We start from the raw sequence: 24,062 nt of genomic DNA, 5'->3' as shown, positions 1-24,062 counted from the left end.
ATTTATGTATCTGTCCAATAAATAAGCATATATTGATTACTCAGTATTCCTTAGGGACTGCTATAAATTACCACACACGCAAACATCTTCATTTGCCTTTCAATAGGTCACAGTCTAATAGAAGGACACAAGGCCCATCCTCACACCATATGATGATTGACAGCCATAGCAGGTACTGGAAAAAGGCCCCTGCTTCAACAAGAAATCAAAAATAATTAGTAACTTTTGGGTGACTATCATATTTTCCCACAACTGTGTAAGAAATTAGCCATGGTTTCCATCAAAGGATTTACCATCCAATAGCAAAAGAGATTCACATATTCAGAGCACTATCTTTGGAGTCAGATAGACCCAAATTTTCATCCAAATTGTCCACTACTTACTAACTTGGTGACCTTGGGAAAGTTGCAAACTCTCCTGAGAATAAATTTTCTCTATTATAAAATAGAAATAATAGACTAGAAGCTCCCCTACCCAGCTCCACTTAACCAACTCTCCAGATTCATGCTGACTCTCCATTCTCCCTAAAATGTCCTGAATGGTACACAATTACACTGGAAGCACAGTTTACAGACTATACAAGATAATGCCCTTTTGACCAACTTGTCGTAAAAGACACAATTGTATTTGTTTTTAAGCATATTTTTACTTAATTTTATTTTTACTTATTTCAATAACAAAAATAAATAGTTTCTATGCCAGTGAGAGATGAATGCAAAAAGTAAAAAGATCTGTCACTTTAAAAGCATTGTCAAATTAGTTGATGATGTAATTAGAAAAATGGGTGTCGGGGAAGTTGTAAAAATCTAGAAGGATTCTACATTCAAATTGCTTTGCAGGTATTCTTACATTGTAGATATTTTATAGTCATAATAAGACATTATAAGTGTAGTTTATGAAAAAAGACTGGGAATTCTGGTCAGTGGACTTAAAATCAAAGAAAACCCCTTGATCTTATATCAAATGATTGATGAATGAAGTGTTTATGTTTGAGATTTAGGTAAAATTTGTGGAGTGATGTGCAGATTAATTAAAATATGTGCAACATTTACTACAACAGAAACTGGTGCATAGACTTCCATAAGTGGTAGTCATTTTTGTTGGTAGTTAAGGAGATTCGTCATTTTTTTCAACAAATACTTATTTAGTCCACTTGTACCAGGCCAATGGCATACAGTGGTGAGTGAAATATCTCTAGACAATGTCTTTATGTAGCTTACGATCTAGGGGTAGAGGCAGACACTGATCAAATTGCCACACAAATCCATCATCACAATGTATGAGAAGGTCTGTGAAGGAAAAGCACCAGAACAGTGATAACCTATGTCAGAGGACCTCATTTATGTTGGGAGTCACTAGAAAGAATCCTTTGAACTGAATTCTGAAGAATTAAAGTTAATCAGACAAGGAAAGAGCAGAGTTCCAGTCAGAAAAGGAATCACATCCGTCTACGGCCATACCACCCTAAACGCGCCCGATCTCGCCTGATCTCGGAAGCTAAGCAGGGTCGGGCCTGGTTAGTACTTGGATGGGAGAAAAGGAATCACATCCAAATAACCTGAAGCAAGAGCACACTTTGCATAGTGGATTCATAGTGGGGTCAATATGGCCAAAATTCACAATTCAGAAGAAAGTATATACTTTAGAGATATGGTATAGGTAGGCAAGGAAAATCTAGCAGTGTTTTGCAGGCCATGCCAAGAATTTTTTTTTTAATTTTTTTTAAAGATTTATTTATTTATTTATACAAACACTGGATGCAGTCAGGAGTGCAAGAGGGTGAGAGAATTCACCAGAGCCAGAGCGGGGAACAGAACAGGCAGAGTGACAAAATACACTGCTAAGGGGAGCAGCGGGCATGGCAGGAGCGGTCTGCGCGCCATTTGGGACCCTCGCTGGTGGCGGGGGATAGAACCAGCACTGCAGGGCCTCCCCCGTGGCGCAGCGGTTGAGCGCTGGGTGGCGAAGCTGCCCGCAGTCTCTGTGACGCCGGTTCGATCCCCGGCTGCTCCCCGGCCACCTGAGGAGGGTCCCGCATGGCGCGCAGACCTCTCCTGCCGCCCGCTGCTCCTCGGTCCCTCTGCCTGCTCTGCTCCCCGCTCTGGCTCTGGTGAATTCTCTCACCCTCCCGCGCTTCTGACTGTACCCAGTGCTTGTATGAATAAATAAATAAATCTTTAAAAAAAAAAAAAAAAAAGAACCAGCACTGCAAAGGCTGCGAGCAGCTTCGCAACCCAGCACTCAACAGCTGCGCCACCAGGGGAGGCCCCATGCTAAGAATTTTTGTTGCTATCATAAGGTGGCACAAAATTAGGAGTCTACAATCTACTTAAAAATCAAATTTCAGGTTTCCCTGGTGGCCTAGGGTTAAGTGTCAGTTCTATCATCACTGCAGCCTGAGTTCAATTCCAACCAGGGATATAGCCCACATACAGTGCAGCAGACCTCTTCTATCTTGCCCACTGCTCCCCTTAGCAGTGTATTTCAGTAAAATCCACCTGTTTGCTCCCCACTCTGTCTCTAGTGAATCCTCTCATCCCCCATTCCTCTGGCCTACACCCCACTTCTACATAAATAAATAATTTTTAAAAATTAAATTTCACAAAATAACTTCATTCCCTTTAAAATTATGTATTAGTTGAATGTTATAATAAACACGAAAATTTCAGTGACCTGACTTAACTGAAATAGTTCCTTGTGCAGTAATAGTAATATCCAGCTATGCTGGAAAATTTTCTACCACTTTCAAGGATTCAGTCTTCTTCTAGGTTTCATCAAACTGACTTCTGCATTTGGCTGATATAAGGCAGAGAGAGTAAAGAATTAGTGCACCCATTTACTAGACATAATGGTCAGGAAGTGATTTAACATCACTTCCATTGACATCATATTAATGAGAACTAGTCAATGAACAATGATAGTAAAGAGTATGTAATATTTAATTTAGTTTAATATTTAAGTCTCATCTACATTTTTCTTCCCATCATAATTATTAAATCCAAGAAGACAGAGGCAAAGAAAAGACAAAGCCATGCATATCTCAGATTAAAGAGTAAGTCATAATTTGCCTTGTCCTCAGGTAGAAAGAAAGCTATAGTGTTGAACTGTTGTTGCTTGGGTCTTAGAATTGAGTGGTTTCCATTTTCACTGATTTCTGATTATACAATCACTTAATGATGTTTCCATCAATGACAGACCACATGCCCAACTGCGGTCCCAACAAGCTCTGCCATATAGCTTAGGAGTGTAATAGGTCACACCATCTAGGTTTGTGTAATTATACTTCACGACATTCACACAACAAGGAAATCACCTAATGACTCATTTCTCAGAATGTATCCCCATCATTAAGCTACATGTGACTGTAAATCAGTACATCAAGTTTAGAGTCTTTCACAGTGGAATATTTACAGCTTCCATCTAGTTTCTTTCCATTAGTTGCAGCTAGTTTTTTACTATTATTTTATTTGCATAATTAACACCTTATTTTGTCTGACAGCTTGAGGTAATGATTTCGAGGGCATAAATTTTTAAATCAAACAAACAAAGATTTTTTTGAAAATGAATCACACTAGATTTCCTTCTTTTCAGATTCTCCTGAAGTCAGATAATAGGAGTTCTGGTGATTCCATACTCTCTTGGTCAAAAAAGGGGTTTTATAAACCATAATGATCTATATTAACTATTCACCCTTGAAGACAATTTGCCTCAGTCAGCTAATTTTTCTCAGGATACCTCCAATAAAATGAATGTATTTGTGCTCATATTTTAACCAACACATAAGGTTAAAAGATATGAGGCTGAAAAATACACTGACCAGCATACTCTACTGTCAGATCACAAGGGGATCTTAATGAACTGAGACTAAATTGCCAAGTCAGCTAGTCATCAGGATTCAGGAAATGTACTCAGCACAACAAATTGTAAACTATTGGTCCTACTTAAGGACAAGTACACTAAACTGAGTATTTGGAGACCTATTTATTTTAACATTTGTTTTTATTTATTTATGCATACACGAACTGGGGTGTAGGCTAGGGGTGTAGGGGGTGAGAGGATTCACCAGAGACAGAGTGAGGAGGAGAAAAGGCAAATCTACTGCCTTTTTTTTTTTTTAAATAAAAGACTGTTCTGAGTGATGCTGCCAACAGGATTTTACCCAGTGTGTGTGTGTCTCCCTTTCACAGTTCTGTACAAGTGAACTGGCCAAATCCCTGTGGTCCATTCCAGAACTGTGCTGGGAACACCAGCAGGAATTAACAATAAATCTGAATTATACAATAGTTTGTAAATAATACTTCCTTAATTACCATCAAGAATTTGCCAAAAAAAGAAAAAAACACTAATGACTAACAAAAAACAATCTTGATTACTTTTAATGCAAAAGTGAAAGCCCAGCATATTTAAGGAATACTATTGAGTAGTCAGGGGGCCAGGATTTTCATCTCTGGCTGTTCATTCTTTGTGGGCTGTACAAGTCAGTTGACCTTTATATTCCTGTTTTCTGTCTTTAAAGTGAGGGGGCTATACTAATGATTTTTATATCTTCTCTGGCTTCAAAATTCTAATTTTGCATCTCTAAATCATTTCAACTAATATATTATCTCTAAATAAGCCAATCTTGTTCAAATGACTCCCATATAACTTCAGTTTACTTGTTTAAGTAGGCTAAACATCCCCACATTAAGCTCTGAATCACATTCTCCCTATTAATTTTCTCATAAATAGCACAGAAGTAAGTTTCAACCCAGTTTTCCTGCAATGTCATAAAATCTAAATTAGTTGAATCTAAATTGGTGAGGTGTGAGAATGTGTAGATTAAAACCTAGTGTCATTCGTGCCTGGGCCACTGTCTCTTTCTCTACACAATCTACCTGGGAAATTGCAAATTACCCACAGCTTCCATAGATGCTCCTGACTCCTGAAAGTCTAACTCCAGGTTATTTTTCCCCTGAGCTCCAAACAGATATTTAATAATAACAGTTGCCACTCACAGAATGTTTCTTACAAGTCTGAGGCTAGCTGTCAATTTAACAATGTGGTGTCTATCTTAATGATGCTCCTGCAGGACAGATGTTGTTATCTCCATTGCATAGATGAAGGAATTGAATCTCAGATAGTTCATGTAGCTAGCCAAAGTCACACAGTTGGCTATTTTCAAGGCTATGCTTCTAATTCAGGTCTTGTTGGCTTAAAAAATTCATGCCTTTTCATCTATTCCCAAAGTATGAGCAATAAAATCAGAAATGCAAGATAGTAAAGCATAGTAACTTCACTATGCTTATGGAGCAAAGTTTTCCTCTTAGCATAGGGAAGGGCAGATTGGGGGGAATTGCCAATGAAAACAAGGTCTGTACTCTGAGGTCAAGAGCAGTGAAAGGGGAGACAAGGGAGGCAGTCTGGGCCAACCTGAAACCAGCTTCTGAGAATGCAGGTACAACAGAGTGCCCATCAGAGTGCCCCATCAAACGGGGCAGAGAGTGGTGTCCATGATCAGTTGCAGATTTTAGAAGAAACATTTTGGAAATAACTCTAAGATGGGTTTAGAATAAGGTAAAAAGAGATTAGAAGTAGGAAGATCATTGAACAAACTGTTCAAATGGCCCAGGTGAGAGGAGATTCAGGACTGAACAAAGATAATGACAGAGGGAAGGGGCACAAAAACTATTCAGAACTTGTAGCACAATTCAACTGGGGCAAATGGATATGATGAGGCTGACTCCAGCACAAGTTTACCTTGTTTACCTTGCTATCCAGCAGGGCAAGTCCCTGTGGTATGCCAACTGCTAAGCCCGCCACCTCACCCAAAACAGGTAAAAATGACTGTCTGGGTCCTACTGACTTACTTATCTCTGTGTCATTTCTCTACTTTTGAGAAGAGACAGAGTTCCTGGCACATGATTTCCTTTCACTGATTGTTGGCGTCTCTGCACTAGAATTAGGGGAGAAAGATGGAACTAAGTCATAGAAGGAGATAGAAAACATAACTGAGAGACACTCTTGGACTTTTCTATTGCATCTATAACTCCATGGCTTCATAAAGAAGAGGCTAATCTCTGTGAAAATGATGCAATGGGTTTGGTTACTGTGAACTCAGCTCCCTCTAACTCTGGTCTGACCTCAGCTTCCAACTCCATCTTCATTTACATGTGCCAATTGCAGCTCAAATGCAATATATCTAAATTTCTCATGACTTTCATTTACCATCCTGATCGAAGTAACCTCTGCATCTCATCTGGACTCTTGCAATCATCTCTAAATTGGTCTTTCCACATCCGTGTTAGTCCACATTCCCAGACTCTTAACACAGCAACCTCCTAGATAGCAACAAAGCCTAATCATCTTACTCTTTTGCCCAAAAGTGCCCAGTGGCTCTACAGCCAAAGTTCTCCCAGTGGCAGTAAGTCCTTGGGTGTCCCCAGCACCCAAGGTCACTGATTCATCTCCTTCTTTTGCCTTTTCCTCACTCAGCTCCAGCCTCACTGGCCTCCTCCTTAGTCCTTAACTTTCTAGTAATGGCCTTGCATGCACTGGTCTATTCCCATGCCCAGAACACTCTTCTCCCAGATATTTGAGAGTCTTATTCCCTCATCTCCTTGAGGTTTTGTTCCAACGTCTCTTCTGCAGTGAGCCATCCCTGGATCACCTTACTGAAAGTTGCAATTCTCCCTCCTCCCATTTCTCAAACACAGATGCCCTCCTAGATACAAGCTGCCTTATTTTTCTCCAAGCATTGTTACACTCTAACACAGTGTTTCCAAAGATATTGAAGTCCTAATCTTGGTACCTATGAATACAACTTCATTTGGAAATAAGGACTTTGCCAATGACAGAGTTAAGATGAGGTCATTAGGGTAGATGTGAATCCAATATGACTGGTGTTCTTGTAAAGAGGAAATTTGGATACAGACACATACACAGGGAGGACTCTGTGAAGACCAAGGTAGAGATCAGGATGCTGTTCTTTAAGCTACAAACACCAGAAGCTTAGGGGTAAGTTCTAGAACAGATTCTCTCTCACGATCCTCAGAAGGAACCAACACTGACCACACCTTGATCTTAGACTTTTAATCTTTAAAACTGAAAGACAGTAAATTTCTGTTGTCTCAACCATCACTTTATATTACTTTATTATGGCAGCCCTAGCAAATTAACTTATCATTTGCCTGTGTTTTGTACTTAATATCTGTCTTCACCCTCAAAGGTAAATTCCAAAGTGGCAGGTATTTATCTTTTCTGTTATGTCTCTAACAAAAAAAAAGGGGGGAGGGCGGAATCAATCAACAATTGTGCCTAGCCACACTTCCAGCCTCTGCTCCCAACTTTTCCCAGACAAAATCCTTTCATCTTTGACCCCATGGACTTGATATCTTTGCTTCCCTTGTTTCTACTGCCTGGGATGCCCACCTACCCCTTCTCTTCCTCTTAACATCTCCTTATCATTTCAGACACAGCCATGTCATCCCTTCAGTGACTAATTCCCTCAACTCCCCTCTTCTGTTTCATTATGTATGTGGCTATGCCTCTCTGCCTGTGAACTGTGACCCCTTGAGTTCGGGAATCATATCCTATTAATCTTCCTATCCCCAGAACCTGGCCCAGTGTCTAGCACACCAGAGGTGCTCAGTAAATGTTTGCTATATTAAATTAAATCTGTTTCCTGCAGCTTTTGCTCTTGCTGCCCTTCCGGAGGCTGCTATCCACAGCAGGGTACAAGAGGATTAGAAAGGACGTCGCAGAGCAGAACTCAGATTAGAGCTCTGGAGCGCTGCGCTGCGGCGCCTCTCCGCAGACCCTTTGTTTTCATGCAATCTCGGGAGAGTTTCTTAAATTGGAACAGTCAGAGATGTTGTACCCAAACCACTCAGCTATGCCCTGGGAGACATTTGCCAGAATCCACAGCAACACAAACAGCTCAATCAAAGGAAAAGCCGTGTGGATCCTCCTTCTTTTATAAACGAGAGCTCGTATCCCGTTGGGAGGTGGGCAGAAAGGACAGTGCTTGGAGACAGCCCTGCCTAGGTTGCGGGGCGAGAATATACTGGCTTTGATTCTAAGTAATGGTCTCATATCTGTTTTCCTTTCTGCCCCGAGTTCTTTCCAGTGAGTGTAAAGATCAGGTGTCTCTATCCTTCTTTGCCTAAAGGATGAAGTGAAGTCGTCTCCAGAATCAGTGGGTGTATTTGGTGTGGCCAATACTCACTTAGCCTATCTGACACATATAGGGGCATGATCTGAGAAGGCTAAAATAGAGTCCACCTTCCCAACAATTCTAAATGATGAAACTAAATTATCAAATATGCATTCTAAAGACATTATGTTTGAGTGTGTGAAGGTTCTGATCGCCCTATTTTCTAACAGGCATTGACTACTCAGAGTCTTGCATTCATTACCAAAACAGCAGAGAGGAGCCTAGATATGGTAGGAAATGCCAAATGATGTTATTTATGTCCTCACTCCTTGTAGGTACCATCCTGATTAGGTTAGCTTTGAAGTCATAGAATGAATGATTTATAACCCTAATCATGTACATATAGTAGGAGCACATTTTCATATGCTCAGATAATTATGTTCATGTGGGTCATTCAATAATGGGCCCAAACTAAATGCCTGTTTGGTGCCAAATGCTGAGTTGTTCTCAAGTGTATCACAAAAGGGGCGCTCTTATTTTCACACTATGGCATAAAGTTAATTAGGAATCTTACTAAAAATCTACATCATTCCTAGTAAATTAACAAATTTATGATTTTAATGAAAAAATTGTCCTCAAATCTTTAATAGTTCAACTCTACCCTAATTCCCCTTAAACTCATTACAGTGTTTTGATCATTCTTTGCACATGAAACCCATTATACTTTGAGTTTGGTTGTTGTTGTTATTTTTTTTTAAGATTTATTTATTTATGCACACAAGAACTGGGGTGCAGTTCAGAGGCGCTGGGTGGGGGAGGTGAGAGGATTTGCCAGAGACAGAGTGGGGAACAGAACAGGCATATTGACTGAAATATCCTGCTGAAGGGAGCAGCAGGCGAGGCAGGAGAGGTCTGCTGCACCATGTGGGTAGCACCCTTGCCGGTGGGGGATAGAACTCGTGCTGCAGTGGCTGGCGACAGTCCGATAACAATGTCTTCAACTCTGCACCACCAGGGAGGCCCCGTTGTCGTTATTGTTGTTAAGAGCAGTAGAATTACTGCTGTTATTATTCTTAAGGGTGCCACAATAATAATAATTATGGTTGTTGTCATTGTTATTAATGGCAGGGATGGTCACTCATCCGGTGAGACTGCTGGTTCTTAACATTTTGGTGATCATCATCACCATTCAGATCAAAGAAATTCAGGGAGTTGCCCCCTCTCTAGAAAAACATTCACATGCTATTTAACCTGTAATTTTCAGAGGTGGGAAAAGCTAATCGACTGTCTGGAGCAAGAGTCAGTGAACTTTTTCTATAAAGGTCAGATAGTAAATAGTTCAGGCTGTGTGGGTCAAGAAACTAAGTAATGGATATTATGTAGTGACTTCTACAACAAGGGACAAATCTCCATAATTTTTACTCATAAAATAGAACTGAGTGCAATTATTTTTGTAATGCAGGTCAATTAATGGAAAAAATAGCATTTGGCAAAGAGAGGGGAAGAGGGGAAAATATTTCACTTAGCTGAGGTTCAAAGTTAGTATTTCCTATCATCAAGTGACTTGAAAATATGCATTGTGAAAACTTTTCTTAATTTGAGAGCTGTCATAACCCTGGCAGTGGATTAGATTTGGCTGGCTGGCCATAGTTTGCTAATCCCTGCTTTAAAGTGTACCCAAAGTAGGAGACCAGGTTTAGGCTGTGGTAGGGAGGCCCTTTTGGGACTCGTATAGGCTCACCCATGACCAGCAATGCTGTCCCTGGCTCATGACCCTGCTGAGAGCCACAGGGAGCCTCACCTGGAGTCCGCAAGGATTCTCAGTGCAGTGCTCCCCAATAGGGCAGGCTGGCAGCTGAATTGGGGCTGCTTTTCAACTGTTCAGAGCCACAAGGATGCACAGTATACTACATTCCATTAACCTATATTCTGTGACCTCAATAAAATGTTCTCAATAATCAGCACGAGTCACAATACAGGGCCTCCCTGGTGGCGCAAGGGGTTAAGCACAGCACTATGAAGCTATCCACAGCCTCTGCAGCACGAGTTAGATCCCCAGCCAGGGAGCTACCCACATGGTGCAGAAGATCTCTCCTGACTTGCCCGCTACTCCCCTCAGCAATTTATTTCAGTCTGCCTTTTCTGTTCCCCACTCTGTCTCTGGTGAATCCTCTTACTCCCCACACCTCTGGCCTGTACCGCAGTTCTTGTGTGCATAAATAAATAAATCTTAAAAAAAAAAAAAAGAGTCACAATACAGATCAAAAGAAACTTCTTTGCCCAATGTTTGAAAATTGAAAAGCAAAAAAAATAAAGCACATCAATGGATAATGCATTTTAATGAATAAAATTATTTCCTTAATCTGCAGTTATCTTTCAATCAATACTTACTTCCAGAAATTCAAAACCACCATCGCGCAAATTTAAAAGACCTTAGAATAAATCATAATAAACTAAATTAAGAGGCAGTGTTTAACCAAAATATTGATAATTACGCAGAAATTTTAGCCTTCTCCTCAGTTAATCTTTTTCTACTAAAATCGTTCCACAAAATCAGTCAATCACAAGAGAAATGTAATTCTATATAATGTTTTCAGATCTATAATGTCGGAAAAAGCTTATGCCACTAAGAAAAGCCATAAATGCATTTTATTGTCGACTAGAACTCATCATTTCATTTCAATAATGGTTAAATAAATAGAGTTCCCTGCACTACCTAACAAGGCTTCACAATTTGAGGAAACTTGATGCAAGGTCTCCACCTAGTGGCTGTTTCAAAAAGTGTGATTAAAATAAAAAGTGTGCATATGTGTGATAAAGACAAAGAGATACAGAGAAAAAAGTGGTGAGTATTTTGTGTACCAATCAGTGGCATTGCATAATATGTTCATTTTTCTTCTTTTCTTCTTTCTCCTTTTCCTCTCATGTCTCTCCCTGTCTTAGTCCAGTTTTCCCAGGAAGAACACAGATATTTGCACACAGGACTTTAAGGAATGCTCTCAGGAGAGACAGAAACAAGTATCCTTATGAAAGACAGATTCCCAGAAGCAGGAAAGGTCATGTGAAGATGGTCACAGAAGCTATATCCCTATCCAAAATAAAATGTATCAAAAATTTGGCCTCCCTGGTAGCGCAAGGGGTTAAGCATAGCACTGTGAAGTTATCTGCAGCCTCTGCAGTTCCAGTTCAATCCCCGGCCGGCCAGGGAGCAACCCACATGGCTCAGCAGACCTCTGCTGACTCACCCGTGGCTCCCCTCAGCAGTGTAGTTCAGTCAATCTGCCTGTTCTGTTCCCCATTCTGTCTCTGGTGAATCCTCTCACCCCCCGCACCTCTGGCCTGTATCCCAATTCTTGTGTGCATAAATAAATAAATCTTTCCAAAAATTATCAAATTTACTGACTTCTTACCCTAATACTCTATCGACTTCAAGAAGCACATATTTTTGTCAGTTCTGGTCAGTGTTATATTCCCAGAGTCTAGAACAGTGCCTGGTACCAATACTCAGACAGTGGCATCAAAAAAGATGAATAAATGAATGAGTGGTGACCCCACATTTTATTCCTGAATGAGTAGAAGAATGATGGATCTATTGATAAAAACAGGAAGTGAATGGAGGAAATCATAATAATTGAGATGGGGAGCTAGCTAAGTTCAGTTTGGGGGTTGTTCAGTTTAAAGTGACATAACGAGTAGATTCATTAATTTAGAATTTACTCATCCAGCAGACTCCAAAAGAACTTTGGAAGATTTACACTGTTAATTTAATAAGATAATTAATAAGAAAAAAAAACAGAAGAAATATGACAGGCATCGATGATAAATAACTGATGTTTGGGCAAAATGTCAGTGTTGAAAAATACACAGATTAGTGATTAAAACTCAAATATAACACCTTCAAAATCCAATTTTAACCAGTCTCTCTTGCATCAGATATTTTGTTATCTCAAATAAAAATTAATTTATTGGTTGACGAATGGATTGGTTTCATTGCCAATATTTTCCCCTTTTTATATACTGGACAATACTAGTGATCGGAAAGAAAGCCAAGATTCCAATTAGATGAAGTATAAGGAAAGAGCTGCGCTCCAGAAATTGTCAGAGATTGAGACTAGAAACTGAAATCACAGAACCAACAGTACTCCCTTGCACATGGACTGCCCAAAAAGGTGACACACATACACCCCTGCACCCGCCCCGCCTCCAAACCCTGTGGAAGGAGCAGTCTGGTGCCTGTGCACATTTGGGAGATGCTATTTACCTCACCCTTTTCTCACCTCATTTAATGAAGCATCTCCAAAGGTGGTGATATTTTCCAAGATAATTTATGCCATGCTCCCCTGGCTTGTTTTCAGGGGAGAAAGAAATGACTCACAATGGTATCCTAGTAACTCATAGGTACTAAAAGTGAAATGGATCTCACCTCTCTATACTTTCATTTGAAATTTTCATGACATCTTCAAATGATAAAATGTCAGTGAGAAAGATACATACAGGAGTCAGTCTCCTGTGTTTATTTTGTAAGATTTGCAAAGCTTCACTGATATCCTTGCTGAGACCAAAGGACCAAAATGTTAAACATTTCATCAGTACCTGTTTACAGAGGCAGGTCTGCGCCACGTGGGAGGCTGGTCAGCTAGTGTCTTCCACATTTTACCATCTGGTAACTTCCAACTGTCTCCACATGTATTTTTGAAAGCATCAAGTTGGAAATGTCCTCATAAATATAGAGAAATGACTAGCTTCATGCATGAAATCTCTTTTGGGCGTTGTTTTCTTTAATGGAATAATGAGAGAGAACGTATTTTCTTGCAATATCTGACATATACCTTATTTCACAATTCTTTGATGTAGAACAAAGCCTTTGAGTTCATTTTAATTCCACAGTTGAAACAAATGCAAAAACTTGAATTATTTTCAAATATTTTATTTTTCACCATGATTGTTAGACGACACTTAGATATTTCACATGGCTTGAGGCTACTTTGTTGTTACTAACATCTCCTTCATGACAAAAAAAAATGTTTTGATTATTTAAGTAAAAGCTTTAGGGCATGTTGTGGAAAAGAAGTGATTTTTGACATCACAAAACATTTGTTATTAAAAGTAGTCAGTGTAGACTGCTACTGTACCCACTGGGAAGACAGGAAACATTACTTAACAATACAGTGAGCCACAGACAGAAAGGGAAAAGATCCTTTTGGGATCAGATTGTGGAGATAACTTTTCCACCAAAAGATAAAGAAAAAATATATAATACAGATATCTCCTTCCTTTGAAATAGGAAAATATATATATCTTCTGATTTCTCAGGCCATATTTTAAAATAAATTGCAGTTTTGTTATTGTATATGTTCTGCATATAAACAGGTTAGAATGTTAAGTCTTTCTATAAACCATGATGCATTTGGCCCACTGGAATGTGAGACTGTGACTGGATAAGCCAACAAATCTTTATTGAATGGGGTTATATGGAAAGCATTGGGAAGACTTCCTGAAAGCTCCCCATGCTAGTATGCATGAATAAATAAATCTTAAAAAAAAAAAATATGGACCAATGGACCTTTAATTTCTTCTTCTGGGCATTTATAAATTATACTTGTTCAACCTGCACCCCTATGTTTATTGCAGCACTATTTACAATAGGTAAAACCTGGAAACAACCCAAATGCCCAAAAATAGATGACTGGATCAAGAAGATGTGGCATATATACACAATGGAATGTTATTCAGCAATCAAAAAAGATAAATTCATGCCATTCACAGCAATATGGATGGAACTAGAAGGAATGATGCTCAGTGAAATAAGTCAGAAGGAAAAAGAAAAATATCGGATGGTTTCACTCATAGCAGGAATATAGGGGAACCAAATAAGACATCAGTGTAAAAAAATAGTAACAGCACAAAACACAACAAAGCAAAACTGGACAATTATAAATCAGAGACATACTGCCAGGGGAGGAGGAGGGAGAGGGATTAGAGGGAGGGAGGGAGGCGCACAGGGGACTGTGGTGATGGTACACGGGTGCATTGGTAAAGGAAACTGTGGGGACTACACCTGAGGGGGTGGGGGGGAAGCAAATATTGTTTAAAAATGAACAATGATGTAAAAAATAAAAAAACAATAATTAAAAAATAGTAAAATTTTTAAAAATTTAAAATAAATGATACTAGTTCACCCAATAGTGATAATGGATAACAATTAGATATTATCTTTTCAAAGGCAACTGTATTTTTATATTAGTAGACCATAAATTCACAGGACAGGAATCCTTCAAGTATTTTGTAAGACTAGAGAAGATTTTATGGGCCAGGACATGGCTAGTCAATGTTTGAAGTTTTTCTGGCTGACTTAAATACTGAGTCTGACATGGGAATCAGTACAAGCCACCCGGAGAGCTGGAGATCATGAGCTAATCTGAGAAGAATCCAACCACGACCTGTTTGAAATTCATTTGGGTAATTTACAGGTATAGCAGATGGGCTTAGATAGGTCGGGAATCGATTTCCAAAAGACCATCACTTACTAAACCTTAAATCTGTAATTGGACAAGTTCTTAATTTCTCTTCTTTTGTAAAATGGAGATAGCATTGACAAGAGGGATGTTAGAATTCAGAGTAATGTTAAGATCTCCACGCAGAGCTAGGAACCTAGAAAGTGCTCAAATAACGACTTACTATCATTTCACTTTATGAGTTGAGACTAACTAATTCTGGAGTCACAACTTCTCTGACTAGAGGGAACTTCAAAGTCCGCCAGCTCAACTACGACTCCCCAGCACCCTAGCATGGTTAACTGTGCAGGACATCTCCCAGTTACTCAACATTTGATGTAAAATCCTTCACTGGGACATTGCCAATAAAGGAGAGTTAAAGGGGAAATGGTGTGAAGGCCCACTTTGCTAAAACGGGTTGTTGGACAATATAATCTGATTTTTCTTTCGGGTGTGGTTGTCTGAACAGAGAAGTGGTGCAAGTCATTCTACTGGAACAGAATGCAAACTCCAAGTTCAGGTGATACTTTCTGAAAGGCACTTTGAAAACAACCCCTTCCCAAATTTCTGTAAAGCACAGCTGTTAAAATCCAGAGGTATCCAGTTAGGTTTTAGAGATTTCTTTCCAACACAACTAATAAATGAGGCTATGAAAACCACAGCACACACTGCGTAAGCCTGGGAGCTGCGCTGTGACACTCAGCTGGTGCCTGGCATAGACAGAAATTATCATTGAAGCATTGAAGGGCACGCCAGGAACCACAACATTGCCACCTGCATTCTGGCTGGGAACAACAGGCCTGCCAGGAAAAGTCACCGTGAGCCTTGCGTGCCCCTCCCAGTGCCAGAGGCTGGAGGACACAATTAGAGAGCAACTGAGCCTCCCACCTGCAATTCAACCTTGGTCATGAGTCACTGTGTCCCTGGGCCTCCTGTGTCACCCGCCAAGTGGTGACAACTGTGATCACCTGCCTTCCTCACCTGACTATCACAGGCTTTAATGAATTTCACTCTCATAAAATGTTTCCCTCTCCTTGACAGGACATTGTTACCCACAGTAAGAAAAAAGCCATTATCATTATTGACCTCAGAGGCCAAACATATGCTTTTGCGGGCTCACTTGCTAATGAAATATAGTATCTAACGTTTATAGAATGCCTTTCATCACACACAAAACTGCCATTTAAAAGTTCACAGATTGGAAATATGAATGTATGGGTGCAGTTGCTTTCTCTGAAAGGCAATGTGTTTCAATGTAGCCAGTTACAGTAAAAAGTTGCTCCAAAGATCCTCTGCACAGGTGGCCAGAGCTGGCCTTTAGTTCACAGTTCATTAAACAGTCTTCCTTTGACCAACAGGCCTCTCATTGTAAAACATCCCAGGACTCAGCTGATGTCAAAAGCTCCATTTTCTCCCCGGGTGGGGGAGATGGTTCCCATAACGCCTGCCCACATGCATTCTGCAGCAGATAGGGACGGGGCTGGCTCTGCAGATGTCGCTGCCACCGCCACTGTCACTTTTCCCCATCACACAATCTTGGGTATCTTTCCAGAGACTTGCACAAAGCTCAATTCAGAGTTTGCCTTTGACCGATGCACTTGGCCTGCAGATGGACGGCCAAGAAGAAAAAGACTTCCCAGTGTTTCTCCACACTTGCCTGGGAAAGCTAGGGAATTCCTGGCTTATTTACTAGCTTCAACTCAGGCTGAAAAACAAATCAGAAAGTTGCCAATGGTTTCATTCAGTCTGTGAAACTGGGTTAATGCGACTCTGTGAGTAAAACCATCAATGGACAAAAGTCAGGAAATCCAAGGTTGCCATTCCCACAGCCTGCGGAGGCCCGCCACACACAGGTGACCCTGTGTCCTGCTCCAGTCCCACTGTGTCCCTGCCAAAGCACAGGCCCTGGGGGAAGCCAGCCTGGGGTGTACCCATATGAGGGGTCTGGTCCAGGGAAACTGGTCTCTGCATTACTATTGTAATGTGTCATGTTGCTATTTCCACAGTAATTACTCCATTGTTTTTAAGTCAAGTTATATGTTGACTGAAAAGTATGCAAATATACTTGAGCCTTATAATTTCTACAACACAAATACTCCCATGTAACCATCACTCGGTCAAGAAATTGAGTATTGCCAGCACCCAGAAGCCTTCGGCAGCCTCTAACATAATGATAAACTCAAATTATTAAAAAAAAAAAAATAGAATATGGTGGAAATAGACTCTGAGACTCTAGAGGAGCAGGAATAATCTTATTGAAAAGTATCTCCTGAATTGAACCAGCCGGTATGGGAACACAGGCACAGCAGAATAAAGAATGTGATTAACCTGGAAGATTCAACAGGTCCTCTCATCAGAGAGGGCTGAATAGTACCCAGTGTCCTTCCTTCCTGTAGGCAGGTTACTGCAGGTAGAGGAAACACATAAAACCGATGTTGTTATCCAAGGACATACCTTAGAAGATCTCTGTAAGGTGTTAGTGCTCGGCCCATCCTAGGTGAGGTGAGTCGGCATCAGCTCAGCCACGTAAATGCCAAAAATTTCTGGAGATTCTGAGGTGCAACCCTGGATAAAAACAACATTACAGATGATTCTTTTTTAGGTCAAGCTTTTACTAAATCAAGTTACATGTTGACTACAAAGTATTTCTCTCTTTCATTAAATACCTTCTAAGTCCCTTCCTTCTGACAGACAAAAGGAGGAAGTTCTTGGAAAGTACAGATAGGGACAGTGAGAAATTCAGTGTTCTCCGTTCCTGATTTGATTTGGACTGATTCTACCTGCACAGATGCTGCGTAGATGCCAATGCCCACAAAGTGAGTCAAAATCAAAGACCCTGCCTCCCCACACCTCACAAAATCAGTTCTTCCATGTCTGTAACTGCAGGTCTTTGCATGTATCTGAAATGATCTTTTCACTCACCCACATGGCAAACTCCTACACATTCTATAACACTCAGTGTAAACATTGCCACTCATGTGCATTTCCTGACCTAGATCTTCTGCTGTGGCCCTACTATCCATCAATGAGCCTTCCAGCCCTTAAGACACCACACTGTAATCACCCTTTCAATGCCCACTCCAGGGAAGGGACTGAGATTTTCCTCTTTTCTGCTTCCTCTGGATCTAAAACAGAAGCTGGGACTTTCTGAAGAAGTGACTAATGAACAGAGACATGGATGGCTGGGTATTTGAATATACTGCAAATTTCACACTGTTCTATTTGTATTCATTCTGTAATTATCACAGGAAGTGACTGTCTGAGCTTGACCTTCCCTTTCTCCCTAGATTCCCATCTTTCTCACTTTTCAAGCAGACAGCTAATTCCTTGCCTCTTCAACGACTAGAAATTCTATACCTTCACTATGGAATGACTACCAAAAATATCATCTTACTTTTTGGAGTCATTATTCTTTCAGACTCACTTCCAAATCTGACATTCCAGTGGGCCTTTTGCCTCTCTCTTTTATCCCAAATAACAAATGCAGCAAATGGAGCCCTTGGAAAAAACATCTAGAAAGTGTGCCTGAGAACTGTACCCAGGGAACAGCGGCACTGAGGCCAACTCCTTGTCTGCACTGACATTCAGCGGGCAGTTCAATCCCTGCCAGGTATATATACACAGCAGTTAATTTCCTGTGAATAAACCAGAGCCAGCCTGGGCAGTGATGGTAAGCTGAGCACTCTGGCAATGCACTGTTCCATGGGAGCTAGTAGCTTCCTCTGCGGAGGAAATGTTTTGGAATAACACACCAACCATACAAAACATTTCCTACATTCCAAAAGCAGTCTCGTGGCAGAAGCACAGTAAAAAAAAAAAAAAAAAAAAAAAGTGGAATAAATATTGTAAAGGTTAGAGGAAGAGAGAATTGAATGGTTGGAGATGAGTGACATTTATTGAGATGTCCCTTACTCTGGGGAAGCAAGTGTGGGAACATGTAAAGAAAGAATATAAATAGCATCATTAACCAGGTATCAGAATGTCATAATGTTAGAATTCCACAGGTGGATCGAATATTAGAGACCATGTAAATCAAACCCATAATCTTATAGATGAGGCAACTGGTTTACCAAAATTAACATTGTACAAGGTCCATATCAGAGTCGAAAATGATATCCAGTAATTTAGTAAAATTTAAGTGTTACCAAAGGACTCACATACCTCAGAATATTCCCACCTGATGTCTGTTGTGATGTGCATATAGTCACACCATTTTTTTTTTTACCTTTTAGGTAAAATCCCTGTGCTTCCAGAAAGCACACATCGAAAAAAAAAATCTGTTTTCAAATTGTGTCTGCAAAATAAAGATCCTAACTCTAAAAAGTGTCAAGGTCATGAAAGGAAAAAAAAATTAAATGTTTAGGAATTGTCCCAGATGAAAAAAAAGACAAAAGAGGCAGGTCATCTAAAGGAAATGTGGGGCCTGAATTGGATCTTAGACCAGAAATAATAAAAGGTGTAAATGAAGTGGTAAAATTTGATTAAGATCTAAAGATTAGATGCTGGTATATCAATGCTAATTCCTGAGTGGGATCATTTTACATTGGTTCCATAAGAGAATACCTTTGCTTCTAGAATACACACTGAAGTATTTAAAGGTAAAGGCACATGTGTCACACATACTAAAATCATCCTCATGTATGTCCCAGCAAGAGTAAGGCCATACGTACCTGCAAAGAATAGCATGAGCAAGCAGAAGGCACTGGGGAGTCGAGAACACAGAGGTTCCAAGTACCCAAAGTATTTAGCAAATTGCTTAATATCCTTACTGTCTTACGTTTTCTCACCTGTAGATGTTAAGAAAAATATTAGCACCCGACACTTACTGAAACCTTTATCTGTGCTAGGGGCTATTTTAAGAACTCTACATGCATATCAAAAAAGATAAACACATGCAGTTTGCAGCAGCATGGATGGAGCTAGAAGGGATCATGCTCAGCAAAATAAGTCAGAAAGAAAAAGAAAAATACCGGATGGTCTCACTCATAGCAGGAATTTAGAAAACTCAATAAGGGGCCAGGAAAAAAGACTAATTAATGCAAAGTAAAAATCAAAATCAACAAGCAACTATAAACCAGAGACACACTGAGGGGGAGGAGAGGAGAGAGGAAGGACTAGGGTCAAAATAAGGGGGGGGTACAATTGTATGGGGAATATAACCAAAATGAAAATGCATACATTGTGCAAGGATGAAAAATGATGTAAGAATTATATTAAACACAATATTAATTAAAAAAAAACTCTATGTGCATTAATAGCAACCTTTAACAAATGAGAAGATTGAGTCACAGAGAGAAGTCATTTGTTGAAGCTCGCACAGCAGAGGAGCAGAAGTGACCAAATCAAACTGCAGCCATATACTACGTCTGCTCTATTCGTGTTGCTGTTAAACTGAAGTGAAATATGCTAAGCACTTTACTGAGCACCTGTGTCATGGGAAACACTCCGTAAAGGTTGGCTACTCAGAAGTCTCCACATCACACCAAGCAGCAGGACCCCTGCACTGTCTGGAATTCAAGCCCTCAGTACTTGGCTTCCTGCATTTATTAAATCTTTTGTAGAGTTTACCAAATAATGTGATCTATAAGTTAAATACCCAATATTTCAGAATCACCAAAAGAAAAGTAGGGGTAGCCTATGTGAATATTTGTTGCTCTAACAAGTGATAGTTTTGTAGCTTGGTTCTATCAAACCTGGTTCTCTGGTCTCCCGAGACCTGAGGACATTTCTCACACTGCTTGAATTCCTTCCCCAGAGCCAGGGGAAGAAGACTTATATTCAACCATAACTGTGGTATACAGATTTTGGGCATGTCTTTGGGCTTTTCTACAGAAATTATGCTAATATATCTGGTCTAGTAAATGATACTAGATACCACTCAAACCAGATGTTATTTCACCAAGTCACTTTCCCTTTTTTGTGATTTTTTCATTGCCTACAGAGTGGCCTTTGATGGCTTTCACTCCGTGGATGTTGATACTGAGTGAAAGGGTCATCCAGTCACCTCTCCTAAATTCAAGAGTAGGCTGTTTTAGTCAGCTCAGGTTCCCATACAGTTACCACAGGCTGGGTGACTTAAACAACAGAAATTGATTTCCTTACAGTTATGGAGGCTGCAAGTCTAAGATCAAGGTGTTGGCAGATTTGTTCCTTCTGAAGCCTCTGTCCTTGACTTACTGTGTTGCTACATGGTCTTCCCTTACACATATCTGTGTCTTCATCTCTTCTTTCAAGACAGCAGCTATATTGGATTAGGGCCCACCCCATTACCTCATTTTAATCTAATCACATCTTTAAGATCATATCTCCAAATACAGCCATATTTGCAGGTTAGAGGAAAGTGGGGCCATAATATATGATTTCAGGAGAAACAATTCAGCTTATAAAGAGGAGGGAGAGAGGATCCATAGAGAGGTGTCTTTAATCCAGAAATGAGTATTCCTTGGAGCCCACTGTTTGCAAAACACTTTAAGTCTAGCTTCTGATGCCACCTGTCTCCTCTGTATCAGCTGTTCTGGGAACTAGTTCAATGGCGGCTCCATCCCAACAAAGTTTCCAGAATCACCTCTTGTATCTCCGTAAACTCCTTGAATCTTGCTAACCACACCTTGATATCCTGCCCAGCTGTCCATGCACCATCACCTTCAATGTAATTCTCAGTGCTCCGGAACACAAAATATTTGTGCATAATATGTTGGCATCATTACTGAATTCAACACTAAGTCAATATGGCTAAACAACTTGGAAATAATCCATCCTCTTAATAGCTGATATAATTTTAGTACTTTATTTACTACAAACATTGAATTTTGCCTTCAGGCCTCATACAGAACAGCACTGACAACTTCCAGAAACATATTTGAAATGCCTAACATAGCACACACAGCTGACTAGGAGTGTTCCTAGTGTGTTGTGACAGGAAGAAGGAAAAGTAAAAGTGGGCGAAATAACCAATCAAAAGTAAAGCTCTCCAGCTCTCCCCAGGACCTCCCTGCCCCACACCTGACTTCTGATTTAGGACCTAGAGAATACATCTTTAATTCTGAGTCTGCTACTGACTCCATGGAGAATTTAAGTCTTCATCCATTTCCCTGTCAGTAAGAGGGTTAAAAATATATCATTCTCCATCCCCAACCCTCCAACTATTACAAAAAGGGGGGAAAAAAATGACATGGAACTCTTAACAAAACTCTTAACATGGAACTCTTGGCAAAAGTCAGAAAAGATTAAACAAATATAATTTTAATTTTTATCGGTCAAAATCAATTTAGATTCATTAAATTTGTTGCTTTTATTTGGGCATTATTTACTAACTTATGCTCATTGCCAGAGAAAGACTGAATGACTCTCACTGTAAAACTTTTGTCTTCAATCCCATGAGAAGATTTAGATTTATACTTTGATTGCCCTTGATCTACTTTTGCTGATTCTTCTGAGTTCTAGTCTCCCACGCTGTGTAATGGAAGACTTAAGAGTGGTTTTTTCACAATTGCTCTGGGAGCCACCTGTAGTACATAAGGTGGCCACCAGGGGACAGCATAGACCTGATACTGCTTTTTTTCGCTAGGCTTTTGCAGTTTTTCCTAGACAAAGTGCCCTCGCGCAGGTGCACATATGAAACTATGAAGTTATAATCCCAAAAGTATATGGCTGTGTAAACAATTGGCAAATAAATGAAATTGGAAGGGAGAAAAAGGTGCCTTTTCCCTAGGAAAATTTCTTTGTATTCTGGGATCTGAAAGTACCCCAAGACAGTGACCTAGCGAGCCTGGTAGCAATTCTTTTCCTTGAAGAGTGTCTCCATCCCTCTCCTACCCTTTGCGGGCAGGTTCCTGGTTAAGCCTGGCCTTTTGGTATGGTAGGGAGGTATGGCACGGGCTTCAATATACAATTTGCAGACATTAAAACAAACCAAATTATGATGGTGTTGAACTCACACTTTCTCAGATTCTGGCTCTTTCTAAAGTTTCAGGAAGCAAGAATGGGCTTTTGGGGGTCAGGAGGGTAAGCAACCTGGGAAATGTGCAACAACAGGACACCAAGAGAGAAGAGGTTGGACAGACGTTAGGAATGGTTATTAGTAATGAGCAAAGAGGAATCACATACTTACATTATTTTGCATTTTGCAAGTGCTGTAGCCTTGATCTTATTATTAGCTTATAATTCTGGACCATCAACCTCAATTATAAGTGAAAGAAGGAAACAGGAGAAACCAGCACTATATGCAAGCAGCTGAAAACAGAACCCAACCTACCTTGTACCCTGACTGTTGTAAAACACACCAAGCTGTCCATAAGCACATCATCCCTAATGGTAAAAAAATGAAATCCCAACCTGGAATCAAGACAAAATTAGAACCAGGGGGAAGGATCGTGTTACAGCAGAAATAAACTTAGCGTGCCTCCTTAAAACGGTGTATTCAATCTGATGCATCCCAAGCCCTCTGAATTTGTCTGGTACCTAACTTAACCTGTTCAGTCAAGCACAGATGCCGCAGGCAGTGAGTGGCAGAACAGGGAGGCATCACAGGGACAGATATGTGGTGACAAGGTCAGAGGGGCCACAGTGTGTTCTGTGCCCAGTTTTTCCTGCAATTCCCACACAGAGACTCCACATTCATCCCTGTGATTGATGCTCCTGGCACCCGCCTGGAAATTCTGTCTGTGAGCTAATTATGGGGAATGACCTGCATGCTTTGGGCAGGAGCAAGTAAGAGGATCGGTAGGTGAGAGTTGGCGACTCACAAGAGGGCAGCCTTTGATGCGAATGGAGCAGAAAGTTTGGCTGAAACTCAACACCTCTTAGAAGTACAGATTAGTCAAGAGGAAGAAAGGAGAAAGCATTGTGGAAGTTTTCAAGAAGGAGACAAAGATGCCTGTGTTTTGTATCGCTCAGCTGCCTCAAGAAAATGTCCATTTGTTTTCTTTACACTCTTTTTACATTTTAAGTGGAATCTAGTGAATGTGTCTTTTCAGTGTTCCTGATTTCACCGTTTTTACTACACCTCATGTTGCCATTTTAATGAAGCATCATCTTTCCAGAGGGTGTGGGAACAAAGCTTATTTAATGACCTCTCAGAGCAAACACTGAGTTCTTCAAATATTTCCCTGAATTAAAACCCCTACCCCACAACTCACTTCCTTTTTAAAATGCCAGTTTGCCAACTACTGCAAACCAATAAACAGGGCTTTCCTTTACTCTCAAGCCACAGGGTTCCTGTCGAGTCTTGTAGCCTGGGAAGTCTGTGAGCAAACCCAGACTCCCAGCCTTCAGCTGTGCCCTTGGAGGGGACAGTGGCATTGAGCAGGCCCCTGGGAGGCACAACACCACATTCCTAGGACTTCTACAGAACATGATTTCAGGGACTCAGCAAAGACCTGGAAAGACCATGGAAATGTTTGGGTCAACCGCTTGTGTTACAGGTGAGGAAACTGAGG

General features: G+C 40.4%; 1 long non-coding RNA gene across 2 annotated transcripts in view; it reads right to left on the bottom strand.

Annotated features, from left to right (window-relative positions):
- LOC119242185 (uncharacterized) overlaps positions 1-24,062 on the bottom strand; it is an 89,899-nt gene that overhangs the window by 3,633 nt on the left and 62,204 nt on the right. The window contains exons 2-4 of one of the 2 annotated variants that reach the window (XR_005124425.2): positions 19,296-19,412; positions 17,080-17,190; positions 12,725-12,907 (exon numbers count right to left, since the gene is read on the bottom strand). This is a non-coding gene — a long non-coding RNA (uncharacterized LOC119242185). Of the gene's footprint in view, positions 1-12,724; positions 12,908-16,052; positions 16,331-17,079; positions 17,191-19,295; positions 19,413-24,062 lie in introns of those variants that run through there. The other variant, XR_008550652.1, reaches the window with a different exon arrangement.

This window comes from Talpa occidentalis, unplaced genomic scaffold (assembly GCF_014898055.3).
Source record: "Talpa occidentalis isolate TD23 unplaced genomic scaffold, MPIMG_talOcc4v2.1, whole genome shotgun sequence".
NCBI classification, from domain to species: Eukaryota; Metazoa; Chordata; class Mammalia; order Eulipotyphla; family Talpidae; genus Talpa; species Talpa occidentalis.
The sequence above is the reverse complement of the archived record's forward strand: the minus strand, read 5'-3'. Positions and strand labels throughout refer to the sequence as shown.